Raw genomic sequence first — 26,603 nt, 5'->3', positions numbered from 1 at the left:
ACTCTGAGAAATACAGATGATTTCCTGAAACAAAAGCCAAAAAGGTGTCTTTATCTAGTCAAATGGCCAAGTGTATTAAGGGCTATGCCTTTTCAGAAGGAGCTGTAGAAATTTGAGGCTTTAAACTAAAAGCCCACTCTTCTCCTGATGAAGAGATAATACACCAACCAAGAACTCCAGCTGAACGGAGAAATTCAAAGCAGAGAGAAACCGAACTACCACATGCCCAATAGAGCCATTCTTGTGATGTAGCAGGGGAGACACTACTGCTTTAAGAGGGACTACATGAGGCAGACATCAGCAGGAAGCAGATGAGGGGTAAGAGATGGGTATCAGGAGAGAAGTACAATGACATCTGTAGAAGACATCTATGGTAACATCAGAGGTATGAGTTGTTCCTCCATGAATATATCGTGGCCTCACATATATCCATGTTGTGGAACCATACATGTTGCCTCTCTTCCCACTGATGATGAATGTATTTTCAGGTGGATATATGCCAGCTTTATGGGAGATGTGTCTTATTGTGACTTTATTATATGCTATTTCAATAAATGCCTTTGCTTTGAATTCATTTTATGGTGCAGACTAGATGAAGAGGAAGAGGATATAGATTCAAATCCTATTTCAGCCACTTATCTGTATGACCTTGAATTAGTTATTTCATTCTCTTGGCCTCAGTTTTCATATCTGAAAAATGAGAGGTCTAGACTAGATGACTGTTTCAGTTCTAGATCTGTCATCCTATACATGTAGCTCCATTAGTGGGGGCTCATGAGTGATAATTTTCAGTGGATGTGGATCCATACATTACCAAGAACCTGGAGTAACTTTGCCTAAGGGATTCACTCGATGTTTGTATCTTCATCTTATAACTAGGGCTACGAGTTGACTTTTTTTTTTGCTTGCTTTTTGGAGAGGGGAAGGTAGGGCAGTTGAGGTTAAGTGACTTGCCCAAGATCACATGGCTAGTAAGTGTTAAGTGTCTGAGGCCGGATTTGAACTCAGGTCCTCCTGACTCCAGGGCCCATGCTCTATTCACTGTGTCACCTAGCTGCCCAAAAAGCTGACTTTTTATGCTAATGGAAGCCAGGAAATATATATAAAGCACATACTTCAATACTTCAGCACCTCATCCTTGTTTTAAAGAGCAAGACAGTATGCCCAATACTTTGGAGATGAGAGAAATGAGAAAAGTACAGGTCCTGTTGTAAGAATCACTGCCTCTAGGTACAAGAATCAATTGCAAATATATGTAAGGGCCATTGATGTTAATTAAGAAACCCCACAAATTAGTGGCAGGTTGCAATGTAGACAATCACAAGAGAGTCAGATGAGATCTTTGACACAAGCAAGATGATATGGACCATATCTTTCCTTCTATGCAAATTTTTGTGACTCACTATTAATATATTTATAAAAATTGAAGCCACTGCCCAAACCTAGTATTCTGTAGCCTTTCTCTGCTTGAGAGAAGACTTAGGAGGCTGTTCAGAGTTTGTTGCCCTGTGGTGTTATTGTAGGGTTATCATTTCCCTTGTCTGCTGCCACTGATGTAAGCAGTAGGGGAATTCAGGCCCAGATGAGGCAAGGGCCATCAGCCAATGACAAGAAGACAGTCTGCAGACTTGGTTCATGGGCTGCGTGTCAGAAGTTTCCTAAGATCATTTTCCTTTCCTCTGATGGTACGCCACTCATGGAGAGGGAATGACATTTGAGGTGCATTTTAAAGGTTAGATAACATTTCAAAAGGAAAAAAGTGAGAAGGGAGAGCATTCTTGGTATCAGGAGTAGCATGACCAAAAGTGGGAAAGCAGCACTTTTTATTCCTTATCTCCTCACCCAGCCTTACAACCTCCTCCAGTCACACTTTCATACCTTTTTTGCCTCAGTTTCCTCATCTGTAAAAATGGAGATAATGATAACACCTATTTTTTAGGGTTGTCATAAGGATCAAATACAATAATAATTATAAAGCGTTTAGCATTTAGGACAGTGTCTGGCACACACTGCTATATAAATTTTAGCTATTTTTATTATAATTATCTTTCTCATGCATGGATCAGGGCACATTCCATCCTTTCCTTCTTTCTCCCTTCACCAATCCTATTCTCTATTGTCTCCCCTCCCTCCTTTTATTTCCTGCTAAAATTCTGCTCATCTTTCAAAATCCAGCTCAAATGCTACCTCTTCCACAAAGCCTTCTCAGATCTCTGTATCAGAAATACTTTTTCCATCTCAGAACTCTCACTCTACTTTGTCTTTTTGTGCACTTCTCAAATTCTTTGTATTCTATTTACTTGAATATTTGTCCTATCTCATATATTAACTTATAATCTCCTTAAGGGCATTGAACATATCTTATTTAACACTTTGCACACAGCGAGTGCTCAATAAATGCTTTCTGAATTGAATGAATAGATGAACGTGGAAATGGATATTGTTGTTCCTCCTTCTTTCTCAAAGAGGACCAGGGACATCAGTGGGGTGATGTCTTGGCTTGCAAGTGAATTTGATTTAAGTGAGGCAGGGCCATGCAAAGTAACCAGCCTCACCCTCTCCTCCAGAGTCATCAGAGTCCAGGGGCAAGACACAGGTCAAGACAACCGGCAATGGCCCTGGATGCAGTGGGAGACCTTGGCCTTTTTAAGCTAAGTTCTTTCCCGGGTCTCAGTTTGTCTGAGGCAACACCCATTCAATAAGTAGGTTAGAGTTGAAGCAAAATATGGCCTAGTTTGCCTTTATAAAAGAACCAATCTGGGAGGGGAAGACCCTCAGGGTTCCTCAGAAATGGATATAAGAAAGGAAACAACAAGGAGACAGGTCTGATTGGAATTGAGGGTGAAGGTTGGAAAGTAACAAGAAACAGATTGGGCAGGGAGAAAAGGGCTAGATTGTTAAATCAGTGAAGTTTGGATTTACACTGAAGGCCCTTTATCAAGGGAGTGACATGATAAACGCAGTATATTAGGCTGATTAGCCTGTCAGTGGCATGCAGAATGGGTTGAAGTAGCAGGAGACCCAAGGAACATGTTTCCCGCAGCCGCTGACTTATGTCAGTAATTGTTTCCTTTCTCCAAAGCTCTGGAATATGTACTTCTGTCAGGGCAATGCCTCCAGAGACAGACAGGAGAAGGGTTCTACTACCTGACAACTCTGCCTGAAACATGGGCTAGGTAATTAAGAGTAAACAAGTGTTTCCCCTTTATCAATACAATGGGTCAAAGTGGTCAATTGAGTGGGGAAAAAAATAAGTCAAACTCTTACTTCACTTGACCTGTAAATCCAATCGAACTGATCAATGTCTCTTATAGACACAATCATTGAAAGCTCAATGAATGAGAATTTGATAAGAGATTTTCTTGTTATTTAAAAATGTATTTTTAAAAGTTATATTATTTGGGACTAAATTAGAGTTGATTTTAGCCTTTCTTAATAAAAGTTTATTGATTCACTAAAGAATTGATTCTTGTTTCAAAAACTTAATGTCTATCAGATTCTCACTGACCACACACACACACACACACACACCAAATAGTATGGTTTTATTCTCATTGAAATAAAATTTTAATTTGCATATCTAGAAGTCAAAAGAACAGCAATGGTGCTTCTTGGAAAGACTGACTATGCCATTAGATACTAGGAAAGTGGTTGGTAGGGAAAATTTGGGACCTGAATGTACCGTGTTCCATATCTCTGCCCCTTCGAGATGTGAATAGGTAAATGCTTGTTAATCTGCTTCAATCTGTTTTTCCTCTCTCCTAGATGAAACTGGCAAATCCCTTGCTCCATTTTCTCCTACACATAGCTAATTTATAATTTACACTGGGGATGGGAAGATGATGAGAAGGTAGGATTGTTATGGATTATATCCTTCCCTCTATATCTGGGTGTTCAATTCCCATTACTGTCAGGGGAAGTTATGTGCACAGATTGAGAGCTGAAAATATGCATGCTCGTTCTTCTCCTTCCATTCTCCCCACCCCCAGTTCTCAACTCCTCTCCACAGTGTTCTTTATTATTCCCTTTTCCAGCATGCTCTGGATTTGATTTATGTTCAACACCTCTAAAACCTTGCTGAGGTTATTTTCAACAACAATGCAGTCTTTTCTATGCATAGCCTTAATGTTCATATTACTAGGGTTGCTTGGAAATTAACCAATCTCACCTATAGTTTCCTCCATGGTGGATTAGTATTGGCTTCAGAGGTCTTAATTGCTCAGAGGAAGTACTTATTCTCCCTAGGTCTGGCTATATGACCTAGTTTATTATTAGCTCAGGATTAGTTCTGAATAGCCAGAAGCAAGTCTCAATGTATTCATCATACTCTGCAGAGAATAGGTTATCACTCTCTGACACCTAATTCACTTTTGAAATTTGTATCTTTATTGTTTTTACAAATAATCTAGCTCATAATTGCCACAGAGACTACCCAACACTGAATATAGGAGAAATTACAAATGCAGCTGCCCCTGGAAAGCTCAGTCATAAATATTCCACTTCATTATAGTTATGATGTCATTGCTGTCCTAGCATTCATTTTAATGACAGTTTTAGGATTCAGGATTTATTCCCACAAAAACTGATAAGTACAAAAGGTAAGGTAGAAACACTGAAGCTAATTATATCTACCCAGTGTTACGTTGGCCATAAATTGACAGAAAGGAAAACCTTGAGCCAGTCATTACAAAGACAGATTATTGATCTGTATTATCCAAACTCTGCTCCTTCCCAAGAAGACAAGCATCTCAGGCAGTGTTGGGGTTTGGGGATTTCCCCTGTTATCAACCTCTTTTATGACATCTAAGAAATATTTTTATATTTTAGCATCTGACAATTTCAGACTATTTCATGAATTAGCATGGACCTTGGATTCCCACCACCATTACCACACACACACACACACACACACACACTTTGGAGAATTGTAGACCTATGTTACTAAACCTACAATGAAGTATTCAAGTCATCAGTTTTCTGGGGACAACTTTAAAATTTGGGGTAAGAGTGAACTTTTCATTTTTTTAAAGCAATTGGGGTTAAGTAACTTGCTCAGGGTTACACAACCAGTTATTTCTGGGTGTGATACTGAGTATCTGAGCCCAGATTTTATCCCCAGGTCATCCCAACACTGGAGCCAGTGTTCTTACTCGCTGAACCACCTGGCTGCCCCTAAGAGTGAGCTTTTTAACTCCAAACCAATTTGACAAAATTTTGCTAATTGCATTTGTCGCTCTGACTGTGACTGACAAATTTTGTCTGTCCTGCCTCCTCCTGTCTGCACCAAGGTGGAGAGGAGTCAAGAAACCTGCCATGTTTGAATGAATGGAACACTTGTTTCACCCCCTGATTATCCTAGAAATGTAGTTTTGTGTTTTGGGAACTCTTTCAAGTATCATCACTATACAAGTTTGGGCCCATAAAGGCTAGAGGCGGTAGACTTTAAAGGCTGTTTTATTTTGTTCTTGATATTTTTACCTGTAACTGAGGTAAAGCAGTAAGGACATGGTGGTTTGTTCTTGTTGAGTTGTTTCAGTCGTGTCCAATTCTTCATGATCACATTTGGGTTTTCTTTTTTTTTAAATCAAATGCTTTATTAACTTCTAGTTTACATCATTCCTTTCTGCAAGATTTTGAGTTACAAATTTTCTCCCCATTTTTCCCCTACCAACCACCCCAAAATATCCCCTCCTCCAATCTGCTCTCTCCCATATCTTCTCCCATACCTCCTCCAACTTTCCAGTAGGGCACAGTGGATCTCTATGCCCCAGTGCCTGTATGTCTTATTTCCCAGTTACATGTAAAATAGTATTAATAATTGTGTATATATATATATATATATTAAATATTTGATTTTAAAACTTTGAATTCCAGATTCATTCCCTTCCTCCCTTGTAACCCACCCTTACTAGGAAGATAAGCAATTCAGTATAGGTTGTAAATGTGTAGCTATACAAGACATTGCCATAGTGGATATATTGCAAAAGACTGACTATATTTCCCTCCCTCCTATTCCACCTCCCACTTATTCTATTCTCTACTTTGGTCCCATCCCTTTACAAAGGTGGGTGCTTCCAACTTCCCTCCCCCCCAGCCTGCCCTCCCTTCCATAATCCCCCCTCTCATCCCCTTCCCCCCTACTCTCCTGTAGGATGAGACACCCAATTTAGTGTGTATGTCACTCCCTAAGTCAAATTCAATAAGAATAAGGTTGACCCATTCCCTTTTGCCTTCCTGTTCTTCCCCTCCATTGTAATCATTTTCTCTTGCCTCTTCTATATGAGATAGTTTACTCCATTCTGTCTCTCCCCATCTCCTCTCATTACATTTATCTCTCACCTCTTAATTTCACTTTTAAGTATCATCCCTTCCTATTAAATTGGTCCTGTGTCCTCTATCTATGTATACCTGTACACATTCACATATATATTCATATGCCCATATACCCTCCTATATAGACATATATATATTTCTATTCCCTTCAACTATTCTCATACTGAGAAAAGTTTCTTAAGTTACAATTATCATTTTTCCATGTAGGGATGTAAATACTTCAACTTTGCTAAGTTCCTTATGATTTCTTTTCCCTGTTTACTTTCTCATGCTTCTCTTGCTTCTTATATCTGAATGTCAAATTTTCTATTTAACTCTGGTTTTTTTCATCAAGAATATTTGAAAGTCCTTTATTCCACTGAATGACCATATTTTCCCCTGAAACATGATACTCAGTTTTGCTGGGTAGGTGATTCTTGCTTTTAATCCCAGCTCCTTTGACATCCAGAATATCATATTCCAAGCCCTTTAAACCCTCAGTGTAGAAGCTGCCAGATCCTGTGTTATCCTGATTGTGTTTCCACAATATTCAAATTGTTTCTTCCTGGCTGCTTGTAAATTTCTCCTTGATCTGGGAATTCCAGAACCTGGCTATAATATTCCTAGGAGTTTTCTTTTGGGGATCTTTTTCAGGAAGTGATCGGTGGATTCTTTCAACCTCTATTTTGCCCTCTGGTTCTAAAACATCGGGGCAATTTTCCTTGAGAATTTCTTGAAGGATGATTTCTAGGTTCTTTTTTTTACCATGGCTTTTAGGAAATCCAGTAATTTTTAAATTATCTCTCCTTCATCTATTTTCCAGATTATTATAATGAGATATTTCACATTGCCTTTTATTTTTTTCATTTGTTTGGATCTGTTTAATATTATCTTGATTTCTCATAAAGTCACTAGCTTCCATTTGCTCCAATCTAATTCTGAAGGAATGATTCTCCTCGGTGAACTTTTGAGATTCTTTTTCCATCTAGCAAATTCGGCTTTTTAAGGCATTCTTTTCCTCATTGCCTTTTTGATCCTCTTTTTCCATTTGAGTTAGTCTGTTTTTTAAGGTGTTATTTTCCTCAGTCAGGTTGTTGACTCTCATTTCATAATTTTCTTGCATCGTTATTTCTTTTCCCAATTTTTCCTCCTCTTCTCTTATTTGATTTTTAAAATCCTTCTTAAGGTCCTCTATAGCCTGTAACCAGCTCATATTTTTCTTGGAAGATTTTGGTGCAGGAGTTCTGACTTCACTATCTTTCTCCTGTTCCATGCTTTGATCCTTTTTGTCCCCAAAATAGGAGTGTAAAGTTTGGTTGCTGTTTACTTTGCTTCCCTCATTTGCTCATGTTGCCGCTCAATTACTTGACTTTTGAGTTTTTGCCACAGTAGGACTCTGCTACCAGACAGGGGATCTTCATATCAAATGCTGGGGTTTTCTCAGCTGCAGAAGGTATTAGTTGGGTGCCCTTTCTGAAGCCTCCCCATACTCTAGCAAGCTGGTTGCACACCCCAGGACCTCCATCCTAGACCAAAATCCAGATCAAAGCAGGTTAAAGCAAGAGCAATTACCCCTCAGACTTGGTCCCCCTACAAACTGAAGACCAGGAGCTGAAGCTGCCACATGGCGGTGGCTGCAGCTCCTCAGCAGCTTCTCGCCCCAGGGGCAGAGGCCCACCGCACTCCCAACTACTGGATCCCAAAGTCCACACTGCACTGACCTCTCACTGTGTCCTTAGTATCTATGTGTTGATAATTCTGGAAGCTGCCACAGCTGCTGGTTATTTGAAGTCCCTACAGTGGAGTGGTTGGTCAGGCCTGCCCTGGGACTAAAACCTCGGGCTAGCGCCAGGCAGTGTCAGCTCCCAGAGCACTGCACTAGCCACTTGCTGCCAGCCTGCTGGGCTTTCCTCAGCAGGAGGTTAGCTTCTCTGTGTCATTTTGTGGGTTCTGTAGCTCTAAAGTTTCTTCAGAGTCACCTTTTACATGAATTGGAGGAGGTGAGAGCCAGAGCCCCACGAAAGTCCTGTTTCTACTCTGCCATCTTGACTCCGCCCCCACATTTGGGGTTTTCTTGGCAAAGATACTGGAATGGTTTGTCATTTCCTTCTCTAGTTAATTCTACAGATAAGAAAACTGAGGCAAACAGGGTTAAGTGACTTGCCCAGGGTCACACAGCTAGTTAGTGTCTGAGGCCAGATTTGAACTCAGGAAGATGATTCTTCCTAACTTCAGGCCTGGTTCTCTGTCCACTGTGCCACCTAGCTGCCCTGTCACTGTCTAGTTTTCCAATCAATTATGCTTTCTCTATGGAAAAAATAAATTTAAAAACAAGTATAAATATTATCAAAATCATCATAATACTAATTTGAAAAAGAAGACATACAACTTCAGGTATCTTAGAAAGCTTTATTCATTATCACTCCTTGACTAATTTAACCCTGGCTTTTTCATGAGCTCAAACCTTCCTTGGAAAGAAAGTCTAAGAGTTCTTGGTAGAGTTCAAGAATTTTCTGTAATTTTGCCACTCTTATTTCTCTTGTTTATTTATTCAAGTTTCCTTTGTAAAATTCTGTATTAATGTATTTTGCTTTGAGTCACAATTATTTCCCAATAAAGAATTATTTCCCCTATAGTATTTACCTGTGAAAAAAATTAAGCATGTATTATAAATACAGCAATTGCTATTGTAAACATGTAACTTTCCACTCCTATAGTTTAGTATTTCTTAATTCAATTCAACAGACATTATTAACCACCTATTGCATGTAAGGTATTGTGGTAGGTAATAGGAGTTCTGTTAAAAGCAAAATCCTTTGTTAGGGCTTTCATCATGATTAATGAGGCAAAACTCAGGGCAAAAACATTAAAAGGAGTTCAATTAAGGAGTTTATTAAAATATGGCAAGATAGCAACACATTGAACTCATCAGTAAAAGGGATGGACCACTGCATCTCAGTTCCTTCCCAAGGTACCAAGTATGTGACAATTTTCCAGGTACATACAGGTAGGGGGTAACTTGCTATATGATGAATATCTGGTAATATGAAATTGCAAATTGGGTGAAATGCCTCCCCCGAAGAATTAGCCAAGCAGGTCTGGGAAGAATTAGCCACTGAGTCATCATAAGTTTCAATAATACAAAGACAAAATGACAACAACAAAAACTAATAACAACAGCACATCAGTCCCTGACCTCAAGGACCTTACTTTCTATTGGGGAATGCATGTATGTGTGTGTGTGTGTGTATATGTAAATACAAATATAAAGGGCAACGTAGCTATAACAGCTTATGAATATGAACAAGCATGGTCTTCCTGCGGCATCCACCCTTGTGGACTTTAAAGCATGCATAGGTATTCTTTGACTGTTTATTGTGCTGTTCCTACATGTCAAGGAGGAGTTGGGTTGGGGTTTTTTTAATTGGCTGCAGAGCTGGAAATTTTTGTGCTTCCAAGTCATTAACTAGTCAAATAGGTCTTTGTCTTTCTTTCCAGGTTTCGTTAAAGTGAGAAGGATAAACTACTGTAAGCCTGTGAGTGGAGGAGGAACCAAGGAGTCCTCTCTCCCTCAGACCATGGCCTGGGAAACTATGGCTCTGCTGCTGCTTCTCTCTCTATTGTATATGTTATATCTATTTCTTCCTGTTCTTAGGTAAATAAGTTGGGAATAACACACTGGAATAGGGGCTCAAGCCAATGGAAAGAAACCCAAACCCCTCAGGTATACACCTGGGTTGCTTAAAGGAAGATGTAGCTAGCCACCATTCTAGGAACCCAGCTCATTATTTGTAAGTGGCATAAAGAAGTTGTCATAAGCCCCTCCAGGGCTTAGAAAGACTGCACAAAGTAATAATAAAAAGTTATCTCAAGGGGAAGCAAGTTCTAATAATTTAGGATTAGGAAATCTCTACAGGAGGTAATACCAGAACTGTGCTTTGAAGAAAGCTAGAAGATTCTACATGGTAGAGATGAGGAGGGAGTAGATTCTAGACCTGGGTGGGGGAGGGGGGGTCCTAATATGGATAGGGGGAAGGATATGGAATGACATGTATGGGAAACATATAAGAGGCCAGTTTGACTAGAATGGAATATGTATGAAGAAGAATCATATGAAATAAGATTTAAAAATGGTAGATGGTGGCCAGATTGTGAAAAACCTTAAATGTCTGGCTGAGAATTTTGTATTTTCTCCTAAAGGCAAGAGAGAGCAAGTGTAGATTTTTGAGTAGAGAAAGGTAACATGGTCAGATCTATGTTTTAGAAATTAGTGTGGAAGCTATATTTGAAGGATGAATTGGAGATGGGAGAGACCGGGGGCAAGGAGACCAATGAAGAGGTTGTTACGATAGTATGGACAAGAGTTGATGAGAGCCTGAAGGGTGTGGGAGCTATACAGCTGAAGAAAAAAGGATATATGAGAAATATGATATATGATATATATGAGAAATAAGACCTGGCAACTTTTTGGATATGGAGGGTGAGGAGAGTCAAGGATAATTCCAAAATTGTGAGACTGGGTGACTGGAAGGATTCCTCAACAGCAACTGGGAAATGAGAGAAGAGTCGGTTTTAGGTGTAAAGACAATGAGTTTTATCTTAAGCCTGTTAGCTAGAGATCCTACTCTAGGCAGAGAAGTCCAGTAAGCAGTTAGTAATGATGTACTAGAGATCATGGAAAGTCAAAGATGGATAGAAAGAGATGTGAGTATTTAGTGCAGATGTGAATAATGGAACCAGTGAGAATTGATGAGGCAACTTAGAGTGAGATATGTGGAGGGCCCAGGACAGACTCTGGTTGGCTGTCCATATTTAGTAGGCAGACAGAAAATAATCTGGCAAAGAAGAAGGAGGAAGAGTAGCCATGGGAGGAAGAGCAGAACCAAGATGAAGCAGTGTCATGAAGCCAAGGGAAAGGAATGACTATAAGGAGTGGGTGGCCATCCGTGTCAATAGTAACTGAGTAGAATCAAGGCTGAGAAAAGGCAATTGTCTTTAGATCATTGTTAACCTGAGAAAGAGGCAGCTAAGTGGCTCAGTAGATAGAGTGCTGGGTCTGGAGTCAGGAAGACTCCTCTTTGTGAATTCAAATCTAGCTTCAGATGCTTGCCAGCTGTGTGATCCTGAGAAAGTCACTTAACCCTGTTTGCCTCAGTTTTCTCATCTGTAAAATGAGCTGGAGAAGGAAATGGCAAACCACTCCAGTGTCTTTGCCAAGAAAACCCCAAATGGGGTCACAAAGAGTCTGACACAACTCAACAACAACAACAAAACCTTAGAGAGAGTAGTTTCAGTTGACTATTGGGGTCAGAGGCCAAACTGTAGGGAATTTAGAGATAAGGGAAATGGAAGCAAAAAGTATAGCTGATTCTTCTTAGAAGATTGGCTGTCAAAGGGAGGAGAACCACAAGATAGTAACTGGAAGGAATTGTGGGGCCACACAGAGCATTTTTTAAGGATGCAGGAAAACTAGACAAGTCCGTAGGTGACAGAGAAGACACTAGCACACAAGAAAAATTGAAGATCAGACCAAGGGTAGCAATGATCAAGAATGCACATTCTGAAGGAAGATGAGAGGAGAGGAAGCAAAAGCCCAAGACGAGCTGCTAGCCTTGGCAAGCAGTCTCTTTATCAGAAAGTGGGGGCAAAGAAGGAGATATTGGGGGATAACAAAGAGGATTTTGAAGTGTGGAGTAGGGGAGAGATAGAGAACTCATGACAAATGACCTCAAATTTCTCAGGAAAGTGTACTACCCCCTTCCAACTCACAGAAAATGACTTGTCTTAGATTCAAGGTAGTGTATGGGTTCACGTTCCTAAAACTTTAGCTCACAAACCACCACAAACATGTTTACCTTTGAAAAGACAGACAGAAGGCACAATTAGTTCAAAGCAAAGGCATTACCTGAAATAATATTGAAAGGAGATATGAAATAGAACATTTCCCTCTCTAAACCTAGGGCATACTCTCCCACAAACTTATATACTGTAAGTGAGCAGAGATCACAGAAGAGGGACTCCGGTGTGAGAAACATGAGAGGATGGATACCTCATGTCTCTGACAATACCAGTTCCCTAGCATTCTCTGATGCTGCTCCTGGCTGAGTGACATACCTTAGTATGTGCATTGTTCCCACTAGGCTCATTGGGTTGACTCTTGACTGGACGCATTGCTCTGCCACATCCCGTTTTTGTTTAAACTTAAATCCTTGGCTAGAGCACTGCTAAGACACCTTGCAAAAAGAAAGCATCCTCACCCTAGGACCAACAGGAAACCTTCTCGGTTCTTACTGCTCCATGTGAGGACTGCCATCTCCTGAATTGTAGAATCCCAGCTCCAGGTGCCAAACTTTCTCTTTTCAAACCTTCCTCTCTGCACAGAGAACTTGGGTTCAGGAAGCAATTTCTTTGTATTCTCTTCTCAGGTTTTATACCAACATGTACCCTACAGCCATGTGCTTCTGCTACAGGACATTATTGATGATGGACTAGAGGATGGGGGGAAATGAGAAAGAAATTCTCCCTCACACCCTACTTATTATACTCTTCAAGAACTAAGAATTTTTTTGACTCACCAGCCTCTCTCCCTCTGGGGCTAGTGTTCTTTTTATTTGGGATGTAACTGATTCAGTCAGTCATTAGAAGTTCCCTGGGCCCCCTCAGTTGCCTTTATCCAACATCCAATACCCTATACTCCCATCAGGTTGAGACTAATTCAATTTGGTTATTGGCTAACAGTCTCCCAGATTCTATTGTTATCAAGTTACTTAGGAAGTTCCTTCACCTTTATCAAGTTTCACATGATAGACACACCAACCTTATCAGGTTGTTTAGAAAAACTTCTCATTTTGCACAGGAACATCCCTTGTTCCAGCTCCTTTAGGAGGAAGAGAGATTCTGTGCTGAGAAGAAAGGGGAAAGGAGATAATGTAAGAGGTTTAAGGAGAGAAAAGACAGGATAGTTGCTGAGGAGATTGTGACCAGGAGTAAATAGGGAAGAATAAAATTTTCTCTGCAGCAATGAGAGCCCATGAGAGACAATATAAATTTATAGTGAACCCACTCAGCATGTTTGCTTGACTTTTCAAGAACTTTTTTGGAGGTGGATGAGAGACAAAGGGACTTGGCAAGGTGAGACTGGTACAAGCACATAGGGTTAGGGTATTCAAGGGTAGCTGATAATATATGGTTGAACCAGTCAGCCATGGTATGGTTGACAATGAAGGGGAGAGAAGCAAGAAAAGAGATGATGAAGGGAAATGTATTTGCTCCTGGAGTTTGCAATGAGGAAGAGCAACAGATTGAAGTGTAGAAAGTTATGGTTGGAAAAGGGAAATTTGGAGTTCTGCATCATGGAGGTGGAACCATGATGACTGAGAGTCAAATCAACAGTATACCCATCTCCATGTGTGACTGAAAAGGAGTGAAGGTGAAGGTTATGGCAGTATAGGAAATGAAAATGGAAGCCAGCATATTTGCTGACTTCAACATGTAAAATCCCCAAGGATGAGGACAAAGGCTGGATTAGAGAACAGACACACCGATCCAATAGCAAAAGAATTATATTAATAAGTGAAACAGTATAAATAACAATAGAATCAAGCCATAATTATTCTCTGCACCTGTACAGAATTTGAGAGTTGGAAAGAATCTCTGTGGCTATACTGTCTCTCACTTAACAATTCTTCAGATATTTGAAAAAAGCTATAATCTCCCCAAAGGAGCATAATCTTCTACATCTCCAGAAGAATTATAATCTAATTTCCCTTTGATCTCTGGCTCCCCAGCAGAGCAGAAAGTCACAAATGCTTCAGAACAAATAGTCCTAGAAGTAGACACATGAACTGCCATGTAGTATGACTCTTGGACTGTCTTTTCCAGCATTCCCTGGGGCAGGCTGGAGAATGACTGAAAACTGTTGCCTTGGCTCCAGCATCGTTATAATCCAGCCAGTGCCATACAACTCAATAAGACTTCTCTCTCCCCAAACTGAGCACAAATGCCTCTCCTAATCATGCCATGACCACAATGTCTGCTATTTTAATTGTTGAGCGCCCTTTGACAAATGAGAGTTCTTGCCTAATATCACCTCTTTGCAAACTCAAACACATCCCTAAACACTATGGGAAACAGGCCAGAGAATCTTTCCTGATAAACATGCTCTCTCTCTGTCCCAAGCATGTCAGGAAATGTAGTCCTGTAAACATTCTCTCCACTTATCTACAATTGCTTTCTGCTGTTCCTAGAACAGATTTGAGGGTTACTTTGCATGAAGATCAGCATGCTGAGGGTTACAGATTCCTATAATTTTTCTTTTTCATGGCTAGAAGAAGAATATGTGTGGTTCACGTACATGTTTGCTGGAGTGATTGTCCTTTCTTTGAATTGACTTAGTGATTGTCTTTTATACTTATATAGATACTTAGTGATTGTCCTTTCTTTGAATTGACATTCAAGATCATCAATTGATTAATAGTTTGTACAAATGAACCAGACTCTTGGATTTGACTTTTAAAGGGGATAGAAGAAACAGACAGAGAACCACAGCCAAAGGAGTAAATAAGGAAGAAAAGAACCATGTGCTGATATTCCATTCTCTGAAGGAGAATTTAGAGGCTTCTCCAGGGAACTGTGTGGCCCCAGATGACAGAGGATGGAGGCAGTGGCAAGTTCCTGGGCCTAGTCAAAGATGGAACAGAGAAGCTACAAAGAAAAGAGCCATGATGAAAAAAAACAACAAACCTGTACCTTGCCCAGTATTTTGAGTTATGTAGACTACGCAGATCGAGGGAAGTTTGTCTATACTCTAGAAACCTTAATTGCTTTTCCTAGGGTAGTAATATAACTCGGGAGGAATGGAGATCCTTAGGAGAGGTAGATTTGCATAATGCCCTCTGTTGAGGAGAGAGTTGCTTGGCTGCTGAGGGATAGGATTTTATATTTGGAGGGCAGAGGATACCTAGAAAGAATTATAAATCTGGAAAACCATATGGGTCTCTGCAGAGGGGGCTCACTGGAGAAGAGAGAAGAGTTGTCTTGACTGTTTGTAGACCTAAATGTAACTCTTTTGCATTTTCTATTGAGATAAACAAAGCCTGCCTCATATTCCATGTATTCTTACCTTGGACTATTCAATGGAGAGTCTTTTTAGCTTGTAGAGGTCTAGACATTGGGCAAATTCTGATGTTTCTAGGGAAATCCTGGGTGGGGCCATGGGCTATATAGAGTCTGATTATTGAGAAGTTACCACGATTGAACATGATCAGTATAAACTCAGAGATTAGGTCTTTATTTATTATTTACTTTCAGAACCTCCCTGAAGGTTTTATATCCTGGCTTCTGACATAGACCGTTTTATGTTATTGTTGTTTTTCTGTTTTAACAGGCTTAGAATTGCTACACTACAATATCTATATCAGAACAGCACTTTAAAAAATTTTTAATTATAACATAGAAATATAAAATAATTTGTTCACAAGGACTTTGAACAGACTGAAAAATCCTTCAGTGAGGGCCTGGGGGTGGGTAGCCCTCCTAAGCAGCCCCTCTCTCCAAATATATGGAATAACAACATGTACTGTTATGATAAATACTCCTCCCTCAGTCTGTGTGGTAGAAGGCAATATGAAAGTTTGCAAAATATTTCATCTTCCTTAGTGAAAATGTTATATGAATATCAGTGTATGTGTGTGTGTGTGTGTGTGTGTGTGTGTGTACACACACAAAAGACCAGCTTGAAATCAATAAAGCCTGGGTTCAAGACCTACCTCTGACATATATTGGCTGTGTGAGCATGGGCCTTTGGCATATCAATTAACCTCTTAGTGCCAAGAGAAACCCTTCTAAGAACATAAGTTATAGATAAGTTGTTGGTCTGCTTTAGGCAAGGGAATTTTCATCCCAGGAGTTAATGAATACTGATAAAACTACATGTCTTAAAAAGACTGTTGTAGCCTCCAATATTTCCTGGCAAGATATAAAGTTATAAAGAGATGTAAATGTGTATACATACATACACACACATATAGAGGTATATATGGGTTTATGTATCCTTTTCTCTTAAATACCAGCCTAGTCTTTAATGAATGTAAATAGCAAGTGTTTCTGTTTTGGTCAGAAATCCTGAGGATTTTCCCCTCCCAGATCTCTCTCTTTTTTTTAAAGAAGCCATTCTTTGCCTCATTTCTTATTAAGCCTTAATCACTGAATAAGCTTTGCCTCAGTGAAACTGAGACCTGTTAAAGACCTTAGCTTGAAAAGGCCAAGGTTCCCCACTATATCCTCGGTCATCTCCAGTTGTCCTGATCAAAATCTGGCCACTGGACCCAGATGGCTCCAGAAGAAAAAGTGAGGCTAGTAACCTTGCAAAGCCCTGCCTCACTTAAATCCAGTTCACCTGCATGTCATGGCATCACCTCCCTGGTGTCATGGTCCTCTTCAAGAATGCAGGATAAATAGCAATACTATAGTATATTGCATATAATCTAGCGTATGATACATGCTATATTGTTATATATGCTATATATGTGTATGTAGTTATATGTATATGTGTACATGTATACAATATATGTATAAACCTAGACTATATGTATTATATACCTATAAGCTACATGTATCTGTATGTATATATACTATGTATGTGTGAAATATACTTATATACTATATGTGTATATGTATGTTTATACTATATGAATAAATATGCACATGCATATTATATGTATATGTGTATATACTTATATGGTATATGTTAATATACATATCTGCTCTATCTTTATAAATATAAACTATGTGTATATGCTATATGTGTGTGTGTGTATTATGTGAAATTATACATACCGGTATATATAGTTATGTAACACATGCAAGTGTGTATACTATATGTATAAGTATATTTTTACATGTATTTATAGTCTCTGTGTGTCCATGTTATGGAAGTGGACAAAAATCACACACCCCTTAACAGATGAACCTCAGATAATGACTTCAACAAGTTTCCTAAAGTTGGCAGCTTCTAGTGAGCCTCCTCACTGCCCTTGCCTTAATATCCCTTACCAAACTCCCTGGTATTGCACCATGAACTTCCCTGACATGCTTGTATAGCACAACAGCCTTGCTACAAGACACGCTGACTCCATCTGGCTCTGTATCTGCCATTTTGCTGTAAATAACCCCCTAGTGAATTGAACACCAGCTACAGTAACTAGTGTTCTTCAGTGTCTCATTTTCACCTCTTATAGACACAAAAAAATTTAGCTGCTAAAGGTAGAAGATTTTCCTGAGAAAGTTCTCTTTCCTGTCTGCCAATGGGCAGATTTCTCTGATTTAAAAAGACTAGCTATAAACAGAGGACAACTCTCTTATACATCTCTTGTCGCTAAGAATATACAATTTTCTCCAACAAGTATACTATTCTTTCTGTATAACCACCTGTGTTTTATGGAAAGCTATCTTTTCTTTATTTCACATAATGTTACTTTAAATAATGTTTAGCTTATGAATGTTACCCTAAAATTTTGTATTTAAGGTAACTCTTATGTCAGGCTCATTGTAGATGCTTATCCACCTTGCTATCTTCCTGGCTGAATAAAATGACTATTTGCTTCACTCTTAATTGAATTCTTACTGCTATTATCTAACCCTGACCTTAAGACCTGGATAGGTGAGTGCTGACCCTTTTGGGTCTCCCCCAAATCACACTACAATATACATATACATATATATATACCTGTGAGTATACATACATATGATATACATATGCATGTGTGTATATATGTGTACATATGCAGTCTATATATAAGATATATGTATAGATATAAAGCATGTGTGTATACACTATATGTGTGTATATACCTCCATAGTATATGTTATGTTCAAATTACCAAACAATTGCACTCATTTCACACACCAGCAAGATTATGTTTAAGATTCTGCAAGCTAGGCTTCAACTATGCATGAACCAAGAATTACCAGATGAGCAGGCTGGTTTTCAAAGAGGCAGAGGAGCTAGAGACCAAATTGCCAACATTAGCTGGATTATGGAGAAAACAGGGAAATTCCAGAAAAAAACATCTACTTCCACTTCATTGGCCACACTAGAACCTTTAACTGTGTGTATCACAACAATATGTGATGTCTTCAAAGAAATGGGAGTACCAGATCATCTTATTTGTCTCCTGAGGAAGCTGTACTCTGGTCAAGAAGCAACAGTTAGAACCAAAAATGGAACAACTGATTGGTTTAAAATTGGAAAATGAGTACAATAAGGTTGTATATTGTCACCTTATTTCTTTAACTAATATGCAGAGTACATCATGTGAAATGTCAGGATGGATGAATCAAAAGCCAGAATTAAGGGCTGCTGGGGGAAATATCAACAATCTCAGATCTCAGATATACAGATTATATGCTCTGATGGCAGAAAGTGAAGAAGAGTTAAGAAGCCTCTTGATGAGGGTGAAAGAGGAGAGTGTAAAAGCTGACTTGAAGCTTAACATTTAAAAAAGTAAGATCTTGGCAACTGGTCCCATCACTTCCTGGCAAACAGAGGGAGAAGAAATGGAAGCAGTGTCAGATTTTATATTCTTGGGCTCAAAGATCACTGCAGATGGCAACTGCAGCCATGAAATTAAAAGATGTTTGCACCTTGGAAGGAAAACGATGGCAAATCTGGACAGCATACTGAAAAGCAGAGATATCACCTTCCTGAAAAGCATACACACACACACACACACACACACACACGCACACACACACACACACACACATATATATATATATATGTATATATGTATAGTTATATACAGTCAAAGCTATGGTTTTTCCAGTAGCAAAATACGGCTGTGAAAGTTGGACTATAAAGAAAGCTGGGTGCTGCAGAATCGACAATTTCTAATTGTGGTGTTAGGGAAGACTTTTGAAAGTCCCTTGAACAGAAAAAAAGATCAAATCAGTCAATACTTTAAAAGAAATTAATTCAGACTATTCATTGGAAGGTCAAATACTGAAGCTGAAGTTTAAATACTTTGGCCAGATAATGAAAAAGCAGGACTCATTGGAAAAGACCCTGATGTTGGGAAAGATTGAAGACAAAAGGAAAAGAGATTGGCAGAGGATGCGATGGATTTTTTTAAATGTCATGAAATTAACAAACATGAGCTTGGACAGTCTTTAAGAGATAGTAGAGGTTAGAAGAACTGGATTGCTATGGTCACAAAGACACCTATGTGTGTATGTGTGTATATCTGTGTCTTTGTATACAACACACACAGATATATGTATATATACTTTTGTGTCTATACATATATGCACATCTATGGTACCTGTATGAGTATATAAACATATGTACCATGTAGGCATATATATATATATATATATAATATATTTATGTGTTTGAAACTGTTTATTAACTTTTAAGCTTAATCTTCCCTCTTTCCTTCTACAAAACTCCCTCCAAACGAAGACCCTGGTCATCACTCAGAGGTTTAGGTGGAATCACTTGTCCTTCATCCTACATGGATGGTGTTGTGTAGTGGCAAAATTTTCACCCTTGGATTTAAGAGAACTAGATTTGAATCTTGGCTCCAAAACTTACTCACATAGCGATGGACAAACTACTTAACCTACCTGAGATTCATTTTTGCCTTTCTACTAAGACAGGGATAGTAATAGTACTTTAATTACTACTACTACTACTACTTCCCAGAATTGTTTTGAAGAAAGTGAATCACCATATAAATGAGTTGTTTGAGAGGCATCTTAAAGTAGTGGGGAGAGCACCAGACATGGAGTCAAAAAGACCTGGGTTCGAATCCCAACTCAGACAGCTGTGTGACCCTGGGATAGACACTACCTCTCTGAACCTCAGTCTATTAATCTGTAAAATGGGAATAAAAATAGCACCTCCCTCAGAAAGATTATCACAGTATTAAATGAGGAACTGTATATAAAGGACTTTACAGACTTGAAAGCTTTATGTAAAAATTTGAGCTAGATCACAGATGCCCAGGGTGTCAGTGAGTGGCAGATCCTTCCATTTGGGGTCTTCAGAGGGTAATTTCAAAGACTTTCTGACCTGACCAGCACCCAGGAGAGGTCCACACAGTTGACAATGGCTGTCCTGCCAGGTCCCTAGCAGAATTCCCAGGAGGATGGCTTCTGCTGGTCCTCACCCAGCCACCAGCCATCTGAGCACTTCCCAATGGTATTGGCAGCTAGTGACAGGGATGTTCTTCTTCCCTCTGAGCTAGGTTTCTCTGTGCTCCCTCCCCAGGAGACTGTGTTCCAAATATCTAGGAAAAACTCTTGCCTATCTCTGGTGATGTTATACTAACAGACCCATGACCAAATGCTCAACAGGAGATTCCATCCTTGGAGCTAAGTCATGGGCTGGGCCAGACTCACTGGCTTTCTAGATCCTTTCTTTAAGAAGCTCTCTATCTGCCAACTGGGGGCTGTGCAGCATCCCATGATCCCCTCACTCCCCTATCCCAGCCTCTCAGATTCTTGCTCACCACCCTAAGAGTGTCTGTTATGTGACAAAATAATATTTTTCACTAAATTAATCTTGACCTTAAGACCAAGGTTGAAATTGTAACATTAGCACATAGATGGGTCCGCAGCTCAGACCAGATCTTCATATTAAATTCTCTACCCCAAGCCATTCTTTGATTATCTGTACCTAGCCTGATATTCAAGCAAATGAAACTGTATATTAAAGTCACAGTACATTTTACATGACCCAAGGCAGCCATATGCTTGAAGATTGGTAGGACTATGGAGGAAGCCTGCCAATTTAGACCCATTACTTATGATACCGAATTTCTCCAGTGCAGGTACTTCCCCTGCTGTGAGTTATCTAATAGGTATTTCTGCTGAAGTCAGGGAAATGATGCAAATGACCCATTAGGAAAGAGGCCTTAGACTCTAGCCTCCAGCTCAACCCTCACCCTACCCCCACATATCTGGTCCATGTCAGTTTTAATGACAAAACCAGTCCTTTAGGAGGGGTCTCCGGGAAGCTTCGTTAATTGGGAGGGGGAGAACAAAAAGGGGACCACTCTCTGGAAATGTCAAACAGATGCAAACCCTTCCCTGGCTCCGGCTGCTTCTGTCAGGAACAGCAGGGGGTGGTGAGACAGCATCAAGGTGCTGCTCTTGGGAAAGCATTACTGAAGGGCAGGAGAGCCAGGCAGCTGCCAAAGCGTGTCTGTGAGGCTCTTTGGGCATCCTGACATGCCTCTAAGGATGGCTGCCTCACCATCTCCCAGCCTTGCCTCTCTGCGTTTCTGCTTCAGGGATCCAGGAAAAGAAAGTGATCAAAGACTGCCAGGTGGTCCCTGGTCCTGGGGGGAGGATGCCCGTACTCTCTGCATAAACTCCCTAACCCCACTCAATGCTCTGGGCTCCAGGACATTGGGGCTGGGATGTTTTCCTCCCTCAGAAAGGAGCACAGGGTGTGAAACTTCCTAGAAGCAGTCTGCTGACTTGGCTCCTTGGGGAAAATAAAGACAGAAAAACCCCAGCAACAACAACATGGTCCAGTTCCCCCGACCAGTCTAGCCCCTGCCTTTGGTGTGTCAGGAAGAGTGTGTCCTGCCTGACTGCCCAAGCTTGGCATAAGGCAGAGCAAATGAAGCCTGTTCAGGCCTTCTGACAGCCCCATGCAGAGCACCAGCCCCTCAAGGCCAGGCTATAAAGAGACCTAAGTGGACAGCCCCAGGTATGCTTGCCTGAAAGAGGGGTGAGGCTCTTTTCAGTGAAAGGGACAGGAAACAGTAGGGCCACTGACTCTGTTGCCATAACCAGCCCTTAGATGACACTTTTCATTTTCAGGAACCCCACCCCCACTCTCCATGCAAAACTAAATGATGCCCCCAGCCTCCATGCCCAAGAAGTACAGTGTGCTCTCTGTGAATAAGGAAGCCATCCTGGTCAGCTTGCTTTGTCTTTAGGCTCCTTCTTCTTTCTGCCACACGTCTTTTGGAAATGTCAATTCAACAAAAATGTATTAAACGCCCATTACATGCAAGGAACCAATACTAAATGCTAAGGACACAGAGATTTTGTTCTTTTTTTTGTCTTTATTAATTTGTTTGTTTACTTTTACTTTAAAAGATTTAGTTCCACAATCCCTTGAGTTTCAAATTTTCTCCCCCTCCCTCTCTCCCTCTCCCATGGAGGCATGCAATCGAGTATTGGATCTGCAAATACTTTCACATTAGACATTAGTCAGGTTATAAAGAAGGATTGTAATGGATGGGATGAACAATGGGAAAGAGGAAACAAAACCAAACAAGAAAAAGAAAGAGAGCAGTTAATTTCCTTCAATCTGCATTCAAACTGTTCTTTCTAGTTCTTTCTCTGAAAGTAGACATCTCTCTCCATCATGAGTCTTTTGGAGTTCTCTTATAACCCGACATGGCTGAGAAGAGTTCAGTCTATCAAAGTTGGTTGTCACATGTACATTGTGTCTGTAATTGTGTACAGATTTCTCCTGGTTCTGCTCTTCTCACTCAGCATCAGTTCATATAAGCCTCTCCAGGTAAATATGAAGTCTATCTGCTCCTTGTTTCTTATAGCACAATAGTATTCCATTTCGTTCATATACCACAACTTGTTTAGCCATTCCCCAATTGATGGGCATCCCCTTCATTTCCAATTCTTAGGGCACAGAGATTTTTAAAATGATTCCTTCCATCATTCCTGTCCTGAAGTAGTATTGTAATCTAGTAAACTCATTCACACCCCTCATCCATCCAGGGGAGGAATTTGGTCCTTTTTAGTTATTTCCACAAAAAGGATATGATAAAGACAAAGGTTCTAGTTATTGGTTAAATTTAGATTTTTTTTGGAGGGTGTTCTCTGATTGTTCAAATTATACATGTTGCTTAAGGGCTGACTACAATTCAAGGTCAAAGTATATCAAAGTGGGTCAAATAGGATAGGATGTTTCTTATGTGAATTATATTTTATCATTTATTAATATTGTTTGAATCTAACTTTACGTGACTAGTGATTATTTGAACCCAGATTTTCACCCTGACCTAGTAACTCCCCAGGAATACCAGAGATAACTACAAGGAATTTAGGGTTCCCCAGGTCCTGGATCCACCCAAAGCACTCTTTTTTTGAGTCCCCATACTCAGGTCTTGTTTGGGATCCACCCAAGTTTATGTTTTGAATTCCCTTGTGTTTTGACTTCACACAAATTTTATTGAATGTTTATATTGACTAATATATCCATCTCTATCTGCCTTGGTTTCAGGTGACCCTCTTGGAAAAATTGCTTAACTGTGTTAGTGTGGGTTTCCTTGTTTAAATTCTAGCTAATGTAAATCTGAATGAAAGGGAGTCACTCTTCCTTTGCAGCTAACTCTCCTCTACCAAACGACCTAATAAATTTCTTTCTAAAGCTATTTCAGATTTTGAGGTTTATTCTCATGAACAATACATGGTATGTCTTTTATGCCAAGCATTCTTAACAGTTTTTTGTGTTTCAGACTCCTTGGGTAGTCCAAAGAAGTCTATGGATTCCTCATAACAATATTCTCAAATGCATAAAACACATAGGATTTTAAATGAAGCTAATTATGTTGCAAAACAATAAGATAGATAGAAAGATAGATAGATAGATAGAAACCAAGTTTTTAGACTCTGTTTTAAGAACCCTAGCATTATTTTTCATTTTTCAAATGCTTTGTTAACTTCTGATTTATATCATTAATTTCTGCCAGATTTTGAGTTACAAATTTTCTCCCCATTATCCCCCTAACCACCACCCCAAAATAGCAATCCCACAGGATATCCCCTCCTCCAATCTGCTCTTCCCATATCTTCTCCCATACCCCCTTTGACTTCTCCAGTACAGCATGGTGGATCTCTGTGCCCCAGTGCCTGTATATCTTCTTTCCCAATTACATGTAAAATAGTATTAATAATAGTGTATATATATATATATGTGTGTGTATATATATATATATATATATATATATATATATATAATTTTAAACATTTGATTTTAAAACTTTGAATTCCAGGTTCATTCCCTTCCTCCCTTGTCACCCATCCTTACTGGAAAGATAAGCAGTTCAGTATAGGTTGTACATGTGTAGCTAATGCAAAATATTAACATAGAGGATATATTGTAAAAGACTGACAATATTTCCCTCCCTCCTATCCCACCTCCCACTTGTTCTATTCTCTACTTTGATCCTGTCCTTTTTCAAAAGTGAGTACTTCCAACATCCCTCCTCCCCAGCCTTCCCTCCCTTCCATCATCCCCCCTCTCATCCTCTTACACCCTATTCTCCTGTAGGGTGAGATACCCTATTTAGTGTGTATGTCATTCCCTCCCTGAGCCAAATTCAATGAGAATAAGGTTGACCCATTCCCTTTTGCCTTGCTATTCTTCCCCTCCATTGTAACCATCTTCCCTTGCCTCTTCTATATGAGATGGTTTACCCCATTCTATCTCTCTCCATCTCCTCTCATTATATTCCTCTCTCACCTCTTAATTTCACCTTTTAGGTATCATCCCTTCCTATTAACTTGGTCCTGTGCCCTCTATCTATGTATACCTGTAAACATATATACACATATTAACATATATATTCATACACCTGTATACCCTCTGATATAGACATATATATATATTCCCTTCAACTATTTTAATACTGAGAAAAGTTTCATCAGTTACAAATATCATTTTTCCATGTAGGAATGTTAATAGTTCAACTTTGATAAGTGGCTTATGATTTCTTTTCCCTGTCTACCTTCTCAAGCTTCTCTTGCTTCTTGTATTTGAATGTCAAATTTTCTATTCAACTCTGGATTTTTTATTAAGAATGTTTGAAAGTCCTCTATTTCACTGAATGACAGTATTTTCCCCTGAAATGTGATACTCAATTTCATTGGGTAGGTGATTCTTGGTTTTAATCCCAGCTCCTCTGCCCTCTGGAATATCATATTCCAGGCCCTTCAATCCCTCAGCATAGAAGCTGCAAGATCCTATGTTATCCTGATTGTGTTTCCACAATATTCAAATTGTTTCTTCCTGGCTGCTCGTAATATTTTCTCCTTGATCTGGGAATTCCAGAACCTGGCTATAATAATCCTAGGAGTTTTCTTTTTGGGATCTTTTTCAGGAGGTGATCAGTGGATTCTTTCAACCTCTATTTTGCCTTCTGGTTCTAAAATATCAGGGCAATTTTCCTTGAGAATTTCTTGGAGGATGATTTCTAGGTTCTTTCTTTGATTGTGGCTTTCAGGTAATCCAGTAATTTTTAAATTATCTCTCCTAGATCTATTTTCCAGGTCAGTGGTTTTTCCCATGAGATCTTTCACATTGCCTTCCATTCTTTCATTTATTTGGATCTATTTAACATAATCTTGATTTCTCATAAAGTCATTACCTTCTCTTTGCTCCATTCTAAATCTGCAGGAATGATTCTCCTCATTGAGCTTTTGAGCTTCTTTTTCCATCTGGCAAATGCAGCTTTTTAAGGCATTCTTCTCCTTATTGCTTTTTTGAGCCTCTTTTGCCAATTGAGCTAGTCTGTTTTTTAAGGTGTGATTTTCCTCAGTCAGGCTGTTGACTCATTTTGTAACTTTCTTGCATCGTTCTCATTTCTCTTCCCAATTTTTCCTCCATTTCTCTTATCTGCTTCTTAAGGTGCTCTATGGCCTGTAACCATCTCGTATTTTCCTTTGAAGCTTTTGGTGCAGGAGTTCTGACTTCACTGTCTTCTTCCTGTTCCATGCTTTGCTCCTTTTCATCTCCAAAATAGGAGTCTAATGTTGGAATCTTCTGTCTGCTTTCTTTCCTTTGCCTGGACATGTTGCCCCTCAGTCACTTGATCCATGGGCTTTTTGCTATAGTAGGACTCTGCCACCAGACACGGGAGTTTTCATCCCAAATGCTAGGATTTTCTCAGCTGCCTGAGGTATTAGTTGGGTGCCCTCTCTGAGGTCTCCACACACTCTGGCAAGCTGGACACACACCCCAGGCCTTCCACCCTAGACTGCAATCCATATCCAAGCACGTTAAAACAGGACCAATTACCCCTCAGACTGGTTGCTTGGTCCCCCTACACTCTGCAGGCCAGGAGCTGAAGCTGCCACGTGGTGCTGGCTGTGCCGGGCATCTCCTTGGCTTCTCACCCCCAGGGGCAAAAGCCGACACTCTCCCAGCTACTGGTCCCAAAATCCACACTGCACTGACCTCTCACTTTGTCCTTCACATCTATGCGTTGATAAATCTGGAAACAGCCACAGCTGCTGGTAATCTGGAGTCC

Source organism: Petaurus breviceps, unplaced genomic scaffold (assembly GCF_028583685.1).
Source record: "Petaurus breviceps papuanus isolate PSGF00001 unplaced genomic scaffold, PetGlider_PUasm1.0 91133, whole genome shotgun sequence".
Taxonomy (NCBI): domain Eukaryota; kingdom Metazoa; phylum Chordata; class Mammalia; order Diprotodontia; family Petauridae; genus Petaurus; species Petaurus breviceps.
The sequence above is the reverse complement of the archived record's forward strand: the minus strand, read 5'-3'. Positions refer to the sequence as shown.